Genomic DNA, 20,143 nt, shown 5'->3' with positions numbered 1-20,143 from the left:
GTGCCATTCAAGCCTGGAATAGGCTTACCCCATCTTCAGGGTCACAAGACCCTGCCCACTCCCTGCTCTCCCTTCATCAGAAGCCTGGAGAACCTCTATCTGATTTTATCCTCAGAACTAAAATGAGCTTAGAAAGAAAAATCTCCAACCCCACAGCTAGAGACCTTCTTCTTAAAACCATTGTTTGGGAAGGCATGACTTCTGAGTCTAGGCTAGTTTGCCAGGGTCTCCAGGAGGAGCATCATGATAGGTGGATTGTAGCAACCAGAGAAATAGGAACCCCATCAAATCAGGTCGAATCCATAGCTCAGGCATTTGTGGCAGCAATAAAAACAGAAAAAATCTGCCTCAAATGTGGGGAGACAAGACATTGGAAGGATGAATGCCCTACAACCTGCCATCCCTGGGGCCAGGAGACACAGGGAGAAGCGTCCCCTGCCCTCCAGCTACAAGAGCGAGGCTGGCAGGGCCACCACCAGTGGCACCACGCTCCCACAGGCTGCGGCCAACACCGCGACATCTGTGGCACCCCCAGACCCGGAGCCTAAGAGCCCTGCGGCCAGTGGTGTGCCCCAGGCCCTGGCGCCCGCCAGGCTGCTTGCAGGGAGCCCCGGAGGAGATGCAGCCCCCAGGCCCGCCCAGGCCTCATCACCTCCCACAGGCAGCAGGGACGAAGAGAAAAGGGTTCTTGCCACCAAAGTTCTTGGCACTGTCAAATGGTTCAATGTCAGAAACAGATATGGATTTATAAACTGAAATGACACCAAAGAAGATGTGTTTGTACACCAGACTGCCATCAAGAAGAATAATCCACGCAAGTATCTGTGTAATGTGGGGGAGGGAGAAATTGTAGAGTTTGATGTGGTTGCAGGAAAAGGGGGTCCTAAAGCAACAAATGTGACTGGCCCAGATGGAGTTCCAGTAGAAGGGAGCCGCTATGCTGTGCGCCCTGTACCTCCCCATAATGCTGGTGAGATTAGACAGATGAAAGATGGAGTCCCCGAGGGAACACAACTCCTGGTCCATCGAAATCCAACCTACCGCCCGAGGTTCCACAGGGGACCCGCTCACCCACACACGAGCCCATATCGTTCCCTACAGGTGGTAGAGGACACGGAAAGAGCCAGCTCCAAGAGTGTTCCCCCCAGTTATTGCCCACAGAAAACCTCTCCGAGAAACTCCAGGACAGTGAGTAATCCCCAGCCTAGTTCACAAAACTAGGCAGGCTTCTTTCTGTCTCTCCCCCTCTTTCTCCACGTGTTCCTTGTTAGCTTCTTCTAATTTTTAGCTACCACTAGCTCCTGCCTAGTTCAAAAGACTAGGCCCCACTCTTTCTCCATGTGTTCCTGGTCAACTTCTCTACTTTAACTCCTCCTCCTCTTTCTCTCTGTCTGTCTCTCCCTCTCCATATGCTTTCCAGCTCAAGGGCAAGATGGCGGTGACCCCCTAGCCTCCACTTTGCCCATCCCCCAGCTCCACAGAGAGGGCTCCTTCACAGACAACAGCTGTCTTTCAAGTCACAGTGCCTGCTGTGACCCTCCTAAGACTCCTTCCTTAGGTGAGAGATTCGTATAGCCTTTCACTCTCTGACTCTTGGCTCTCCTATCAAGCCTATGTGTTTCTCCCTATAAACTTTCTTCAAGTTAGCCTTTTGATCCTTCTCTACAATTAAAATTTCTAATAAAAAGAAAGGTGGAATACAGGTCCTCTCTGCCAGAGCACCCAGATGCCACATGGCAGAGCAAGGCCCCTCCCCACTGCTTTTAAACCCGCCATACCGCTTCTCCCCAACAGGAGGGCCTGCAACAAAAGTTCCTGTTTTTCAACCAAAAAATTTTCCTTTTCTTTCTAACAGGAACACCTAGAGCAACAATGCTTGTGTTTTTCAACCAAAATTTTTGTTATTTTTTTATTTTAATGCTGCCTTTTCTCTCTAATATTCGTGATATATGTCCAATATTATTTTTTTCAACCTTTATAATTTCTTCAAGGTTTAAAAGCCATCTAATTTCCTTCCACAGTTTAAGTCAACGTGCTGATCACCATTTCTTGAGTCTTAATTAACAACTAATTTCTTTTACAGGCAAACTGTTGCTGCCTATCCCAGATACAAAATTAACATTGTTTTTCTCCCTCAGCCATCCAAAAACAGACTCAAAGATATCTTCCAAGACTAAACTTTCTTCAAACACCTTTGCTTTTCCAGGATCTTAACGACAGGCCATAAGGTGCTTGTTCCCAAGCAATTTAATGCTCAGTATCCAGCCTACAGACATCTCCCTGCCAGTGATGCTGCTTCCCTACTGTGATTATCCTACAGGTATACCCACAGATCCAACAGAGTCCAGCCATCCTCTAGAACCTGCCTGAGATGCCAAGCTGCTTTCTCCCAGCCACCTCATCTGACTGCAGACTCCAGAGACACACTGAGATCCAGTGACAGCACCACCTCCTAGAACCTGCTAAGCTGCCTTCTTCCAGCCATCTCATCTGACTGAAGACCCCAGAGCATGCTGAGATCCAGAGACCGACACCTCACTCCAGAAATGCACGCCAGAACCCAGAGACGCTCACTACAGAAGACAGATCCAGACCTTCCAGCTGCAGATGAACTTTTGCCAAAGTCACATAGCTAAAGTTACACTTTAGTGAGGAAAACATAATGTCTATTTAAATTAATCAGATGTTATTACCCTCAAATTGTATCACCTGTGTTCAATTGTTTCAATTATCCATTGCCTTCCTAACCCCCATTCCCAACTCCCCTCACCCTTTGTCTTAATTGTGCCACACCCTATGGCCTTCATAGTATTTTATTTTGACCACTTCATCCAAAATTTTCACTAAAAAACAGTGAGATGTTGGGCCGTGAAGACATGGTTTAGACATAGCCTGATTGAACGAGCTTTGAACCCCGGAGACCCTTTAAGTGACGGTAGGCTGTTCAGCTCTGTTCCTAGGCCCCCTTGATAGAGCGTTGGGTTTGAGATAGCCGGGGGACCTAACAGGACATTGCCTGTCAGGGACAACACATTATCTCCCAGCGCTCCCGGATTCCAGACTACTTCCATGTGGTCCACATCTCTCATTTACATAGAGTTGCACCTCCTTTTATGAAAGAAAAGAGGGTGGGATGTTGGGCCTAACACAATGTCTAATCTCCATTCCACCTTCACCCTTCAGTCACAAACACAGGTAGAGGGGCGAACAGGCCCTAGAGAGATTTACATACTAATGAGGTACCTGAAGGCCAGAGGTGGAACCATTAAACATTCCTCCCCATACCCTCCCCCCTTTCTCCCCTCCCCTTTTAACTCAGATCGATCCTGGGTTTATGGGATATGCGTCCAGATCTATCCACCATCTGCCATGTGAATAAACCAGTTTTGGAAACCCAAGGGCTTCCTCGTGTGTTGGGGCCACGCTGTTAGGAGGAACCGTGAGGAGCTGGGGAGAGGCTTTTAGTTAATGAGCAGCCGGGCCCAACTTCCAGCTGGAGGAACCTGGAGCGTTCCCAGCCGAGTACCCCCAGCATGGTGGGAGGAACCCTGGGATCCCCAAGCCCCCTTTCCCAACAAGGGGCAATGTAATTGTCTATGACTACATTCTGATGACTTTAGGGTGCTATTATGGGGGTGAGGACAAAAGGATGAAATGTTGGCCAAGTCCAGGAACACCAGGTTGTTTTACTTTCTATACAGGTTGTGGGACCATCTGGGGCTAGCCACGATCCTGGATACAGATTTTGAAGGAACACCTGGACCTGGCAGGATGCTGGATATATGTATTAAAGGCAGAAAATAAAAGGCAAAGAGTATAAGGAGAAACATTTTTCTTGGGTGTACATTTGAAAATTTTAGGCCCATGGTTGGTCTTGGTAGTTAGAGAAGAAGTGGCCAGCCAGGAATGGTAATAATAACTGGGGAAAGGGTAATAGGTCACACCCTCAGGAATAGAAAGATGGAGAGGGAAACATACTGTTGATTGACAATACTTGATATATCAAGTGCATCTAACCTGTGAGTAGTGCATTCTAGTGGATTCCCCAAGGCTTATTAGAACATTTTTAAGTTTGCAAAAAGAGATAAACTTCAGATGCAGTAGTATTACCACTGTCCTCTAATCTTCATAACCTGCATTTGCCAACTTCACAACATCTTTCTAGATCCTTAAATATTTTCTTAGAAACTTTTACATCCTCAGACCTATGTGACTTTTAACTTTACACTATTTTCTATCCAATTATTGACCATGAGCCACAGGTGTTTCATCATAGGGAACAATCATTGTAACATGAGTTCCTTTAGATAAAGGAATGGAAAATGGTACTCTTTCACTAGTGTAGTCATCAGAGACTTGAAAAGGATAAATTATAATCTAAATTACCTGTGTATCAGTTAAAATGCTAGAGACTAGTCTAATATCCACTACCTAGACAGTTGTTCTAGGCTCCTGTGGTCTCTTTGGCATTACAGGCAGAGACAGTCTTTGGCCATAACTCCCAGGAGGTAAGGCTTTTTCTGTGGAGGAAGAATGTGGGAGAGACTGACCCCACCTTGTCTTAGAAAATGTCAGACAACTCTCTGGTAGGATTTGGGAGTCTCTTTCATGTTAAGTTTAAGGATCTTAAACACCATGTTCAGCAGTCTCTGAACTTCCTGAAAACCTCTATCTGTCTAAAGTATATTTGAATAGGCAGACTTTACTTATTTCTAGTTATACATCCTAGGCTTCACCTTGAAACATATACCTTGATTATTAAATATATCTTATTTTTTTTAGCATGAATGCATGGAGGTGCAATTTTGATAATTCATTAAATAAATCTAGTGGCTAGAAAGAACAAAGGTAAATTCTGAGTCTACGCAGTTGGTTTCAGGAGAAAAAAATAGCATTTTCTTTCTTTCTTTCTTTCTTTCTTTCTTTCTTTCTTTCTTTCTGGTTTTTTTTGTTTTGTTTTTTGTTTGTTTGTTTGTTTGTTTGTCTTTTGTTTTTTCAAGACAGGGTTTCTCTGTGTTGTCCTGGCTGTCCTGGAACTCATTGTGTAGACCAGGCTGGCCTCTAACTCAGAAATCTGCCTGCCTCTGCCTCCCAAGTGCTGGGGTTAAAGGCATGCACCACCACTGCCCGGCTGCATTTTTTTTTTGTCTTATGCATCCAAAATCAATCTGAAATAAGTATGTGGTGGTTGTTTCATAGGTTTGGAACAGGCAGACCAAACTTAAAAGGATAAAAGTGGCATTGTGGTGAGACTATGGCTCTCCCATAACTCCCCTTAATCAAGATGGCAGTGAAGCCACAGCTATACTCTCTTTATCCCAGTCAAGTGTTCACCTGCTGCATATTCTTTCCTGCTGTCAGCCAGGGTGTAGTTAAGCCAGTACAGAAGACTATCTTAAAATGAGCAGGCTGCAATCACTGCCTCCACTATTTCTGCTGTGGCCATGAATGGGTGGGAGGGAAGCAGTGCTTGATGGCACCTGGAGGTGGAGGTCAGATTAGTGGCTTGATTGGAGTAGCCTTTGAAGCTGTGTGGCAGTGAAGAAGATTGGGGAAGAAGTGAGAGCATACTTCCCCCAAAAAATTGTGACATAGGGAATTCAGAGCCATTTGGATGTATTTTATTTATTTATTTTAAATCCAGTGGTACACATTCTCTCAGGATTTGCTGGAACCCATGGAACTATGGAGCAGTATCTTCCCTTGGTTCAAATAGTTGGGAGGTGGGCAATAGTCTCAGGTCAAATGTCTTTGAATCAATGCTCTTTGGTGGGAACAAAGACCTAGCCTTCCACTTTCTGGCAGAGCATCCCAGGGGTCTCAAGACTCAGAAGGAACACTGGGTACTCCAAGGCTATTGGAAGATTGTTACTCATAGAGGTCAGAGTCCATAGCATCAGGTGGAGAGAAAAATAGGGAAAGGGAGTCGTCCCACATTCCCAAATCACTGGGATGTAACTCCCCTGCCTCCAACCTCAGCACCAAATAATAACTTCTTTCTCTACCAGTGAAATGAGCCAATTCAAGCCACATATATAAAGGCAAGTTTATTGGGAAAATGATTTCAGGTGAGTTCACTGGTCCCAAGGAACAAGACCAGGGTAGTTACTTTGTGGTGGAGGCAGGGCTAGGGGGAAAAGAAAGAGAGAATGTATGTGTGCAAGCAGATAGAGATAAAGAGAGAAGCTGATTTTTATTTTTAAATTTTTGTTGTGTACTGAATTCAGGTCTGCTTTTTCTGCTATTACATGCCATTGGTAATTCACAGAAAATATTATCAACATATCTTTATAATTATAAACCTGTTATCTCTTAAAATTAACATGCCTTAAAATGAGCAATGTACTTGTGCTTTCTTACTGTAAATTCCCGAAAGTGTTCTATTCTGCCAATAAGGTGGTTTCAATAGGAATGGCCCCCATAGAGTCATGTGTTTGAATGCTTGACCAGTAGGACATGACACTATTAGAAAGTGTGGTCTTTCTGGGATAAGTGTGGCCTTGTAAATGAAGTGTGTCACTGTGTTGATGGGCTTTGAGAACCTCCTCCCGGCAGCCTGTGGAAGACAGTCTCCTGCTGCTGCCTTTGGATCAAGATGTAGATTTTCCAGTATCACATCTGCCTGGATGCTGTCATGCTTCCTACCATGATGATGATAATGGACTGAACCTCTGAGACTGTAAGCCAGCCCCAAGTAAATGTTTTCCTTTATGATACTTTCCTTAGTCACAGCGTCTCTTCACAGCAATAAAACACAAATGATTTCCTTGATAAGAGTTTCCATGGTCATAGTGACCTTCACAGCAATAGAAATTCTAAGACAATCACATACAAAATCCAAAAATGTTAAACCCACAAAGTTGCTACTAGATACTATAGTGAATTGCACCATAATCCTGAATAGACATTCCTGGACAGAAGTATCAAAAACAGAGAGATACCTTTGTTTAATAAAAACATTAACATATCAATTCTGGAGAGATGGCTCAGTAGTTAAGGACACCTGACACATAACACTGATGAACTGTCTTTGAGCCCCTGAATTCAGGAAAGAAGAGAAACTGTTTCTGAAAGTAATCCTCTGACATCTACAAGTGCATTGTGACACTGTATACACACCCACTCTCTCACACACATACAAATAGTTAATAGCATTATTATATTAACCCTGCTTGTCCTGGAACTCTCTGTAGACCAGGCTGGACACCAACTTACACAGACACATCTGCCTCTGCTTCCCAAGTGCTAGGATCAAAGGCATGCATCACCACTGTTTCGCTAAAATTAATGTTTAATGTTAGTATAACAAATAGCAAATAAAGTTCATAACTTATTTAAAAATTATTAATGTTTATATTCCTATTTATTTCCTGATGTCATTGCATTTAGTCTAAAGAATTTTCATTACTAACTTCTTTAAAAACTAGGTTTTAGGTCATCATATAAATCAATGGGCTTCATTAGAGATTTTCCATAGATATGTGCTATTTTCCTCTGTCCTAATTCATTGCCTTCTTCCCTTGCCCTTCTCCATAGTACTTGTTTGTATCTGGCTGGTCCCTCCTACACCACATAAGCATCACTTCTAGTTTATTATTGTATGTATGACTTCCGCTGCATTCACCTGTCAGGCCTAACACAAGGTCTAATCTCCATTCCACCTTCACCCTTCAGTCACTACACAGGTAGAGGGTGTGATGAACAGGCCCTAGAGAGATTTACATACTAATGATGTACCCGAAGGTCAGAGGTTGGAGCCAATTAAACATTCCTCCCCAGCCCCTCCCCCCTCTTCCCCTCCCTATTTAACTCAGGTCTGCCCTGTGTTTTGTGGGGTGTGCATCCAGATCCATCCACCATCTGCCATGTCAATAAATCAGTTTTGGAAACCCAAGGACTTCCTTGTGTGTTGGGGCCGTGCCGTGAGGAACCATGAGGAACAGTGAGGAACTGTGAGGAACTGTGGAGAGGCCTTTAGTTAATGAGCAGCCGGTCCCAACTTCCACTAGAGAAACCCAGAGCATTCCCAGCCAACTACCCACAGCATGGCGGGAGGAACCCTGGGTTCCACAGCCATATTTTTTCCCACATTCACCCTTGCCACCATCACTTAAGACCTTCCCTCTGTATCATGATATGCTTTCTAGTTCTATGACCTACACACACACACAAACTCATGCACACATACTCATAGTTTTCATCAATCCTACATCCAATAGAGGAATAATATCCAAGGCATATAAAGAACTCAAGAAGTTAGACTCCAAACCTTCTATTCATTATTTTACAGTAATTATTCATCATTTTAATTTTATTCATAAATAGTACTATTATTCAACTGTGCTTTCTGTGCTTTCATTTCTTTACTTCCATCCTGTTCCCAGGTTATGCAGTACCCTTCTAAGTTAACATTTTATGGTAAGGATTGTGTAATTGCTTGATACTTTATATGCATTTCAAAATCTGCTTTCAAGATTTTGTCTTTGTCTTTAGCTATCCTCACATTGATTATGGTGTATAGATTTACATTTCTCTAGATTTATTCTGTGGTTATTCATTTGACTTCTTGAATCTCACAGTATGCATTTTTGGCAGCATATCCTTGCTATCCTTGTTAAGGTTTCTATTGCTGTGATAAAACACCATCACAAAATTCAAATTGGGGATAAAAGGATCTATTTCAGCTTAAAGTTTTACAGTGGAGTCTATCACTGAAAAATGTCAGGGATGAAACTAGAGGAAGTAGAGAACTAGGAGAGAAACCTAGAGACAGGCGTGCTGATGCAGAGACCACGAAGGGAGGAGTGCTGCTTACTGGCTTGCTCAGTCTGACTTCTTATGCCATCCTGGACTAACCATCCAAGGATGTCGCTGCCCATGATAAAGTGAGCTTTCCTATATCAATCACTAAGTAAGAAAATGCAGTGCAGACTTGCCTACAGGCAAATCTTATGGAGGATTTTTCTGAACTCTTCACTAATGATTCTAGTTTGACATGTTGATATAAAACTAGTTAGCATACCAACCTTGAGAAGTTTATGACATTGTTTCTTAAAATAACTATTCAGTGTTATACTTTCCCTTCCCTGGTGTGGGGATTCCAATTATAAAATCAGAGTCACTTTTGGTATTATCCTGTTAGTCTTCCTATCCTGTTCCTCTTCTCTGTTGCTTGTTGGATGATAGGCTACTGATTATGTCTTCACAGTTGGTGACTCTGTAATGTTTCATGTCAAGTTTATGATTAAGATCCAATAAAAAGTTGTTTTATTATTATTTTACTTTTTAATTTATGTGTGTGTGTGATTTGGTCTCTCTCTCTCTCTCTCTCTCTCTCTGTGTGTGTGTGTGTGTGTGTGTATGTGTGTGTGTTTGGAGGCTAAAACCAACATCAGGTGTCATTCTTATTTGTCATTTACTTTGATATTTGAGACAGGGTTTCAAAACTGAAACATGGACTTATAAGTAATGATAGGATGGCTGTATAGAATTTTTCAAGGATCTACCTGTCTTCCCTTCCAGTACAGGCATTGCAAGTATGTACCTCCATATCCAATTTTTCACATGAGTTCTGAGATTCAAGCGTAAGTTTCCATCTTTGTATGGCTACCACTTTACTGACTGATTTCATGTTGTTTTTGAACTCTTTTACTGAATTATTATATTTAATAGATGAATAAAGAGCTTCTATTTCCTCATTTGAACATGTTAGAATAACCAATTTTACAGGGATATCCAATGTTATATTATTAGTCTCTCAATTATCATTTTCTATATGAGCATAAACATTCATTCTTATATTAAAGACTTTGGATTACTCCATGTATATTTTATTACATTGTTGCTTTTATTTAAGTATTATGAAATGTGTTATTTAATTCGTGTTGGCAATTCAGTCTTGATTGGGCCACATCAACCAACCTACTATGAATCATGGCTGCAACATCAATTTACTTTTTGACCCATTCATGGACTTTTTCCAACTGGTCTTAGATGTGCTTCACCTAGCAGTCTATAGTCTTAAGATAATACCACATGAATTTCCCAAAGACTTTGATATGTTTACTAGGATAAAATCTACATGTATAAGACTTGTGGTTTAGCTAAATTTAATAAAGGCAATCCTCTAGATTTTCCAAGGTCTTTTTCTTTGTAATCTCTGTAACACTAACATGTCAAATTCCCTGGGGCTGACTCTAATGCCTGGTAGAGGACCTGAACATATAGTGCTGAGTGATAGAAAAAACAACAATTAGGGGAAAAGCATGTGCAGAAAATTGAACAAAGCTTCCTGAAACTTTCTCTCAATTTTAACAAAATTTATTTTTGTCTTGGTGTGTGGACCCTTTGTTTGTTTGTTTGTTTGTTTTTTGTTTTTGTTTTTGTTTTTTTTTTTTTTTTTTGTGGTATCCAGCTCCAGATTTTTGGTTCTCTATTGAAGTTAGTCAGGGAGAAAGCATTCTCAAGGACAAGACTTGGTCTTACAAGAGATTGTGATTGCTATAATAATGTTCACCTGTCTTGATTCTAATTTAGCTTGAAGCTAGAAGCTGCAGGCCTCTGGGAAAATTAACACTTGTTTCTTAACAGCATGGTGACAAGGACTATCCTAGACTCAGAGAGCAGTTCTGAGAGAAGGGGTGTCTGAGAGCAGTGTAAAAATGACTTGAAGTCATCGTGGATACAAACTGATAACCCGTGTTTTGCTTGATGCTTCTTTATGTTCTGCTTTCTCTCTGGAGATTTCTTTGTATATATTCTGCTTGCTTGCTATTCTAAGACATCTGATCATGTCCTGCTTGTGTGTGTGTGTGTGTGGGGGGGGTCTCTGTGTCTGTTCTGAGTTCTCTAAGCAGTTTGATTTTTTTATCCTAAAATATTCTCTGGGTAACTCATCTCTGGATAGCTCATCTCTTACAGAACACATGTCCAGTCAGTATTTTATTTCACATATCAATCCTGTTATTTACTCCAGGTTCCCTTTTGATTATCTTATAATCAGCATCCCATGTCATTCATATATATATATATATATATATATATATATATATATATATATATAATTTAGAGACATTTTCTATACCCTTAAAGGCTGTCTTGAAAGTCTCACTGTGTACAGTCTTGCTAAGACATTAACAACACCTTCACATCGTGGACTAGTGTGGTTTGATTATCATAAAGTCATTAATGTAACAGGGAGGACATTCCTAGGAGGAATGGGAAATATGTACAATACTACACAAACAAGCCTAATGCCCACAGCTGCCACTGACACTCGTGGAGGCTCAAAATGAGGCCCTGTCCCAGGAGCAGGAACCATGTCACTTTGTCCACATGAGGGTCACACCAGCTGGGTAGCAGGGGATTGTGTAAAGGATTAATTACTCTGGCTCCTTTCTCTCTTGTCCAGAAGAGAGAAGTCTTGTCTTGCCTCCTCTTCTCTAGGCAGAAGGAAACTTTAGAGCAATATATTTTTATTGAATCAGGAGAAGACTGTCATGCTAACAGAAAGAAAAACTTTTATACAAGTAAATATGCATAAACATCTATACATTCATATACACATTCATTTACACATACTCATACACCTTCATGCATTCCTATTGGGCTTAACTACTTACCTCATATTTATATGCTTGCACACACATCTGTACTCACATGTGCATATGGAGGAAAAGCCCAAGTGCCAGTGCAGGAAGAACTCACTCATTCTGGATGAAAAATGAGCATCAATATTTATTGCATGGAGAAAGAAAAATCTTTTACCCTTTTATTGCTAAATGAATTAAACCCAAGTCTGTAAACAAAAACAATAACAAAAAACAAACAAACAAACAAACAAAATCTTTTTCCTCTTTAGTAAGACTAAGCCTAGCTTGCTGTTAAGATAAGATGTGCTCCTTCTCATGGTAAGGAGAAGCCTGCCTGTTCTTTCTGCTCTTTTTATAACTTCTTTATCTCTTTTCATCTCTTTTATATTCTATTGTATATTGCTATGTTCTGCTGCCTTAATTTCTAATTCTCTTTCTGCATTCTGCTTTCTTCTGCTGCTGCTATTTTTCCCTTTCTGAATAAACTGTATATATTTTGGAGAGATACTTGCCAATTACTTTTCTTTCACTTTATACCACTGTTTATTATGCTTACTATTTTATATATTTTTTTTCTGGTTCCATCTTTACAGGCTTTGTCTTAGCAAAAAAATAATAAAACGTTTTAAAGCAACATTGTTGAAATATTTTTTGTTGTTGCTTAATGACCTCATTTCTGTTTCTTTATGTTTTCTTCAAGCATTTCATTTTCTTACAAACGTTCACTAAAAGTTCAAACATAAATTAAAATTATAAATTGATTAAGAGATGTTTGCATATGTTTCCATTAAGACTTAGTTATCTGGCTAGATATTCGTCATCTGTCACTGGCTCCACAGGTTCATTGAGAGCCATAATTTGTGTTTCTAAGATAGCATTTAAGTTTCATGTACATGAGCCCAGTCAATATTTATCTTCTATCCTTGCACCCACAATAAACATAAGTTCTCTTTTATGACCTTTGGGTAATTATTTTACAGCTCTAAGGAATGTATTCTAATTTGAAAATGCCTGCTTTCTATCTCAGAAGCAATTAGCTCATGACATGTGCAGACTGACAGATTTCTAATTGGAGTATTCATATCACAGAGGGCCTTACCTGCAGTCATATTATAAAAGACTTAATAATTTTTAGTATAATTCTAGTAATTCTTATGGAATCATGATTAGGAATTAAGAAATCATATATTTGTCTGTATACCACTACTAAAAGACAGTACATCTTCATTGATCTGCAGAAAATCTGCCCAATAGGGTGGGCTAAGCCCAGGCATCATATATTAATTTAATTTAATATATGATGTATTTAAAAAGCACATATCAATAGCATGAATCAATTTCTGAAAATGTTGTCCCTTCAGCCTTGCCTGCAAGAACTCATTCATTGAAGTCCACAGTCCATGGTGAAACCATCTCAGGAAGATCACCTACTCGTCTTTAGCTTTTCCTACATGGTTCCTAACAGTTTGTGTATTTTGCTTTTCTTTGATACTCCTAAATATAAGATTCTTGGAGCTAGCAGAGGAGGAAACAGAAAAAATAACTAAAATTAGGGAAGTGGTAAAAGGAAAGAGGAAGAAAGCAAGGAAGAAGGAAAGGTGAAGGGGAGGAGAAAAGAAGGGAGTGAAAAAAGATGAGAATGAGGGAAAGAGAGAGGAAGCAGTAAGGGAGAAAGGCTCAAAGAAAATAAGAATGATGAACCAAACTAGGTTCCTGCTTCATTCTCTCCTCTATTAAGAACTTTTTCTTTAGGATCTCTAGTGTTCAAAGCAAGCAAGCTCTGTATGGTGTTTAAAGCCAGCAAGCTCTACACAGTGTCCTCTGTGTCTGCCCTTCTGTGCTCACTCTTGATTCTTAATTTCAAACTACAATGGGTCAGGACTACTAGAAAGAAAATGACAGTAAGCTTAGTCAGTGTGATGGTATTGCAGAACACACATTCCTTTTGATTTCTCTGCTGTTGTTTACCCTGGAAAGTCTTCACATTTCTGTGCCATTCATTCTATCAGGAATGTGACAGGGTGAAGTACTCTTAATCTGCAGTAGAAAGATGGAACTTTATTCATGGTTCTTTGGGGGAATTTAATGGCTATAGCTTGTCTTTCAAGTCTTGACCGCTAAGTCAACTCCTGCAAAATGATTTTGTGAGCACCACTGTAAGGATACCTCACTTAACTAGTTGTCTCATCACACAGTTGTATCTGCTACCTACCTTGTTTTAACCTTTTATTGCCTTTAGTTATGATATCATTTATCTATTTATTAAATGTCAAGTATTTTCTCATCAAAACATAAGTTCATCAAACAACTATCAGTCAACAGGGCTATATTCATTCACACTCAGCATATATTGTCAATAATTATTAAATAATTACATAGCAAATCAAGTTTGATTAAACTGAAGAATGGATGTCATTATGTATTTTCCTAACATGGCTTATTTAGAACACAATCTTCCTCTGTACGAAGGTACAAGAAGTTGAATAAATAACTATACAGGAAAGAAATATATGTACATCTTACATTCTTCTCTATAGAATTCTATACATAGGTAAGAATGTGTTTGGTAAATACAGAATCAGAAAATGATTTTAAGTAATCTCAATATTATGATGTTAAACTTACTGCAAAAATTTCAATGTTAAAATATTATAAAATACTATACAAATGAAAATTAATATGAGAATAGTTTCAAGTATATTTATGAGTTGATTATGTATATTTTAATTCAGATGTACATTGCTTAATGTTGCTTAAAGTGGTAATTTTCCCTTGTAATGCATCCCTGAACTCCTTTTTTCCTAAGAGCAGCATTCATGCAGTGAGGAGTATTCTCTTTAATATGCTATAATGCAGTACCACAATGTACCCAAGCACCTTAAATAGAAAGGACAGCTAGTTTATGTCTCTCACACATTTTGTTTGTTTTGTTTTTCTGGTGGTAAATTCAAACAGAAAAGAATATGAAGAGCATTACGGGCACAGAAGCTCTTCAGGCATACAATATGGCTGCTTAAATTAGACAGAATATGGATACTTTTGCTTTATACATAACGAAGAATGATTTGAACAAAAAGAATCTATTACATTTTAGTTTTCAAAAGAAAATTTTAAATCTTTGAACCAGAAGCTAGAGCGATGGCTCAGGCTTACGGAATGCTCACTGCTCTTGCTAAGAACCTGGATCCAGTCACCAGTACTCACATGGCAGCTCACAACCTTCTGTCACTGAAGTACCCTGGAATCTGACAGTTACACTGTTTGTGAGTCTTTTGTGCACAATGCAAACATGGCTGCAGACAAAACATCTATACACATAAAAATAAGAGGGTAAAAATTTAAAGATAAATGAAAATATAAAGTTTCTGGACCATTACACAGGAAGCCAGCTTGCCATATAACAAGTGAATTTTTGAAAGAGAAGCTTAAGAAAAAGTAAGAGAGAAGCTAAAATGCTACAGAAATATGTATTCTCAAGCAATATTTTTATTAGTAATAGCATTATTATTACTAATTAGTAATTAGTATTAGTAAGATACGATTCTTTTTGGAAACAAACAAAATAAACATTTTATTTAAATTTCAGAAAAGAGTTTGACAAGCTCTTGTATCCACATTTAAAAACAGCAGGTTATGCCTGCCCCTAGAGGGCATGTGTGTAAGTAGGTGGCAAAAAGAAGAGAGGTTCTGCCTATACTCAGTGTTCTGACCTGTGAACATCTGAATAGTTAGAAGCCCAAGTTTCCCTAAGAAAAGTGAGCCTGGCACCAGGGTGCTGGAACAAGGAACTAGCCTGAGATGACCATCAGTGTGGAAGGAGGTAGAGGGGATAAGACCATGCCACAAATGACCCCTTGCCTGGTGCCAGAATGCAGGGATGTAGCATAGCATTCCTGAGACCACCCCTAAGATAGCCCTAGAGACTCAAAGACAGCAGGCGCCATGCAGGAGCAAGTAAGTGATGGAGAAATGGAAGAGAAAGAGACATGTGGACGCAATAAAGAGAGGCAGAACTAGAGACTTGAAGTTTGTGAGGGACAGCCTGATGTTAGTAACCAGTGATGCTACCTAGGACTATGGTGGGGTCTTGACCTGTGCTGCCACTTGGGACCACAGGCCAAGGCCATTTGGTCCTTCTTCCTACAGCAGCAAGTGATTGTTACCACCAAAGGCCAGGCAGACAGGCTGGTATGGGCTGCCACGTAGGGACATGTTAATATTTGCAGGCTGTGCATAACTGGCCCTAACCATCTTTTGGGCATTTTGGAAGAGCTGGTCCTGGAACCATGAGATTAGGAGAGCTGAACCCTACCCCAAGCTAGCCGAAGAACTCCCTGTGAAAGGACAATATAAACCCCATTTGTCTCCATTTAAGGACCCCAGTTGTCTCCATTTTAAGGACCAGGCATGATTTCAAAAAGGGCCTTAAGCCACTAGCCTTAGGAACAGACCATAAGTCTGAGAAACTAGGTCATAAGACAACAGCATTAGGAACAAGGTAAAATCCTGTACAAGATCATCACCTTCTAAAGATAAGCCTGGGAAGAACCACAAAAATGCAGAAATATCTCAGAATGGATCATCTGCACTGGGTAGCAATATTTTATCATATGGTTGAACCTTCATGACAAGGGAATGAAGACCACAGACCACACATGATTAAACATTAATGACATAGGAATGCAGACCACTGACTACCTATAACCCCCTAGCACTCAGCGGTGAAGATTTTCGATTACCTAATCCTTCTAGGATATTTCCCCAGTTCCCTATAAGAAGGCCTGCATGCCTTTGTCTGGGGTCGCCATTTTGTAGAATGGTTGATCCTCTCATGCTGGATGTTTCTGGAGAATAAGCACTCTTTGTCTTTGCTTATTATCTGAGTCTGGTGTCTTCCTTCAGTGATTTTCTGACCCTTCCTCAGAAAGCACAGTAGAGTTGGCTCTGGTTGCAGAAGTTGCGGGTGATCTGGCCAGAGGGTATGAGCACCTGAGAGCAGACTCTGGCACTTGCTGTCGTTGAATGGGCCAGCTGGGAGAAGGCAGAAGAGTTTGCCGTGGTGGGATGGGTGTGAGAGAACAGGGAAGCTGACCAGCTCAGATATCTCTCAGTCCCAGATCTAAGTGTTAGGCTGGAACTTCTACTTGCCCGTTCACAAGCCTGGAACTCTGTCTCCCTTCCCTTTTAACCCTGCCAACGTTGAAGACCTCCTAACAAAGGAATGGCTCCAAGAGTCCTGTTCTGCATTCTTGGCAGTTGTCACAACCTCCTCACCTAATGCTGCCAGCCACCCAAATCTACACCTAAGTGCTCAGCTCATGACCATGCTTCGGCACAAAACTAGCTTATAGTAGACATGTATCCCTTTGCCCACAGTCTGTAAAATTTCCCAGCCCTAGGCAAGGTGCGTGATTTCTCAGCTCTGTTCTTTGGAACTGATGAACTCGCCCTGGAAAAGTGCCCAATAAACCAGCCTTTATTTATTTTAATCTTGTCTGATCTGGCCTATATCTACATTATCAAGGGAGAGAAAAAGCCTGTCACTGGGGCTTTGAATTGGCCCAACCCAATATCTAGCCCATGGACTAACTGCTTGAGTGCATGAAGGCGCTGGTTTTACAGATGCAAAGCTGCAAGATTACCAGGACACAGGGCAACAACAGGATATCTGAGAGGGGACCCCGTGAGATTCCAGTATTGATTTTTGTAGTAGAAGCCAGAGGCCTCTTGCCAGACTAGAGACTAGAGGAATGAACCTTTGGAAGCAAAGGTGTGTAGACAAAAACAAATACTGTGGGAAACACTGACACACAACAGCTTCTACAATGAAAGTTTTCTTTCTCTGATGGTGTGGGGGTCGTGGAGTTTGTAGAGTGTGGGTATGAGGGGAGGGAGAAATGGGTGGGATTGGGGTGCATGGTATGAAATTCACAAAGAACCACTAAAACTATTTTTTAAAGAGTAAAAAAAAAAGCCCAGTTTTCCTACAACAAAACAAAATAATTCAAAACAAAACCCCAGCAGGTTATGTTATGTTTAGGAATATATATATATATATATATATATATACACATTGAACAACTATCAGTGAAAGAAGTGGTTATACATTTGAAAGAAAACAAAGCAGTATATAAGAGAGGCAATAGAATAATAATATAATTATAATCTCAAAATTTTTTTTAAAAATCACTTTTCTATTTTCTCATTAGAAAGTGAAACATAAAGGCTGTGGATATTTGACTTCTCCCTCAAGAACTGCCCTTCCATTCAGCCTTAGGATTCATCTTTAATCCATGGAGAAGGCTGTCCACATCTCTAGAGTCAGCTGTTGATCGTGTTGCTTCATTGCTTCTTGACAATAACTGCACTGATTTCATTTCCCCAAGAGAGTTAGCTGGAGTCTACAAGAGCCAGGAAACTCCAGTGAAATCAAGCTGGCTGGAATTCATCCCTAAGGCTGCTGGGGAAACGTAGTTCTTTTAGTTCCGTGGCTTTTGTGGTTCTTGTAAGTTTTTAAAATGTGTTGTCACAATTTCTCTAGCCTTCTTGAGTTTTTACAATTAGCTGCATTAATGTTTCATGATATTACATCATAGCTGGTAACGGATATTAGAGTTCATTTGTAATGGTGCAAAAGATTAATGTTATGTGGTAAAATCTGAATGAGCAGCTTCTTTATTTGACAACAACAGGTAGGTTCAGAGGTGAAATGTATGTGCAAATAATTGTTTCTATTAAAACTGAAACTCACCAGTTGATTTTGGCAAAATAGCATTATTTGCTAAATTCAAAAAATAAACTTACTTTTATAGTAAGCATAGTTCATAAAATGTAATTATAAAACATTCAAAAGATAATATAGAATAAGCATCAATGTACATGTAAAAGAATAATGACACTAACATCATTTTTAATAGGTTAGTTATTTATTGTGTGAATTTTTATTAATAAGATGTTATTTCCTCAATTTGATGATTTGTTTTGTAGAGAATGCGTATGGGCATCCAAATTATTGCTCCATATTATTTTATCATTGATCATGATGAGCTGTATTCGGAATAGACAATGTGTTATTAATCTCACCTTCTGCATTTCTTCTATCATAACACTCAGCAAATAATAATGGAAAGATTTAGAAACTCAGATCTGCTCAGTGTTCACTGATAGATGTATGAGTGCTATCATTACCATGTGTTCTTACAGTGATTCTGAAACACATATCTTCATGGTTCATATATTTAAAATTAATGATCAAATCCACATCAACACATTTTATGCTTGTATAAAATTCTCACAAACAAAACATTTTTTTTTTCATAACAAAATCTCCCTCAGCAAGCAAATCACTGTGAAGGCCAGGCTCTTTGATCATCAGTAGATGGCCAACACAAAGTGAGCTCAGTGATAGTTTCTTTTGTCTCACAGTGCTTTGTCTGGACATGTTTGCTCGTCCTACATATTTGTGAATGCCAGTCTGTGTCGCTCTACATCTATATGTGTTTCTTGTGCTTTTTCTTTGACTCTTTGTTGTTGTGTTCAGATTTTTTGTTTTTATGTTTTCTTATGTTTTTTATGTTTTTATGTTTTATTGGTTTTTTTTTTTTAGATGACTATTTGTTTTTTAAATGACAGAGAGCAAGAAAGGATGTGGATTTGGATTGGACAGGGAGGTAGGGGAAGATCTAATAGGAACTAGGAGAGGTTAAACTACAATTAGTATATACTGAATGCAAAAAAAATTACTTTTAGTTGAAGCAGAAATTATAAAACAATGAAAAATAATTAAAGCAAATTCAGTTGTCAGATAATTGAAGCAATCATGTTCAATAGAGACTCTTGGAATGATCTCTGTTACCCTAAACAATCTATTTTGTTACATTATATATATTGTTGGCTCTAAAATCATTCCCTCCTCTGTTTTCCATGCACTGAACAGAAGGAAACCTAGCTATGTTTGATTAAAAACCAAAGGAATGAGTGATTTAATGGAGAAGTAAAAAAAAATTGTTGTAATGAAGTTAAATAGGATGTATATAGAATATTAAGCACACTGAGTTTATCAGACCTATTCTAAGCCGATGTGTTCTCTACAGTGTAGGCAAAGAGACAAAGGTTATCATTATGGTGTGCATTTCTGTATTCCAAATACTCTAGGGACTCGGAAGTGAAGATAACAAGTCGCAAATAAACCTTGGTATATTGTCAGTCCCTGTCACATTACGGATGGGATTTACCTGTTTACCTAACATAGAACAGGAAGGGATTTTTAAGAATTCATGCCTCAATGACATATAGAGAGGACAAACTACCTTCATAAGAATAAATGCAGTAACTCTGTAATTTGAAATCAGTTTAGGGAGGCCAGTCATACATATCAAAATGTTCTGCTTTAACTTCAGTGTTGAATCATCTTTGTTAGGTGTTCTAAATATCATCCACTTCAATTTTTAATGATTTTTCTTCTTTATTAATTTGTCTAGCAACATTTTCTTTAATAGCACTGCTGAGTAATTTCTTAAAAGTGGTAAACACTCCAAATTAATTCAGCTGCT

General features: G+C 39.5%; 2 pseudogenes; both read left to right on the top strand.

The window, feature by feature from the left end:
- The first annotated feature begins 378 nt into the window (after positions 1-378).
- LOC117708776 (Y-box-binding protein 3 pseudogene) overlaps positions 379-20,143 on the top strand; it is a 35,183-nt pseudogene continuing 15,418 nt past the window's right edge.
- LOC117709732 (small nucleolar RNA SNORA17) lies at positions 15,228-15,335 on the top strand (annotated as a pseudogene).

Source organism: Arvicanthis niloticus, chromosome 5 (assembly GCF_011762505.2).
Source record: "Arvicanthis niloticus isolate mArvNil1 chromosome 5, mArvNil1.pat.X, whole genome shotgun sequence".
Classification (NCBI taxonomy): domain Eukaryota; kingdom Metazoa; phylum Chordata; class Mammalia; order Rodentia; family Muridae; genus Arvicanthis; species Arvicanthis niloticus.
Note: the sequence above shows the minus strand (reverse complement) of the source record. Positions and strands in the feature narration are given on the sequence as shown.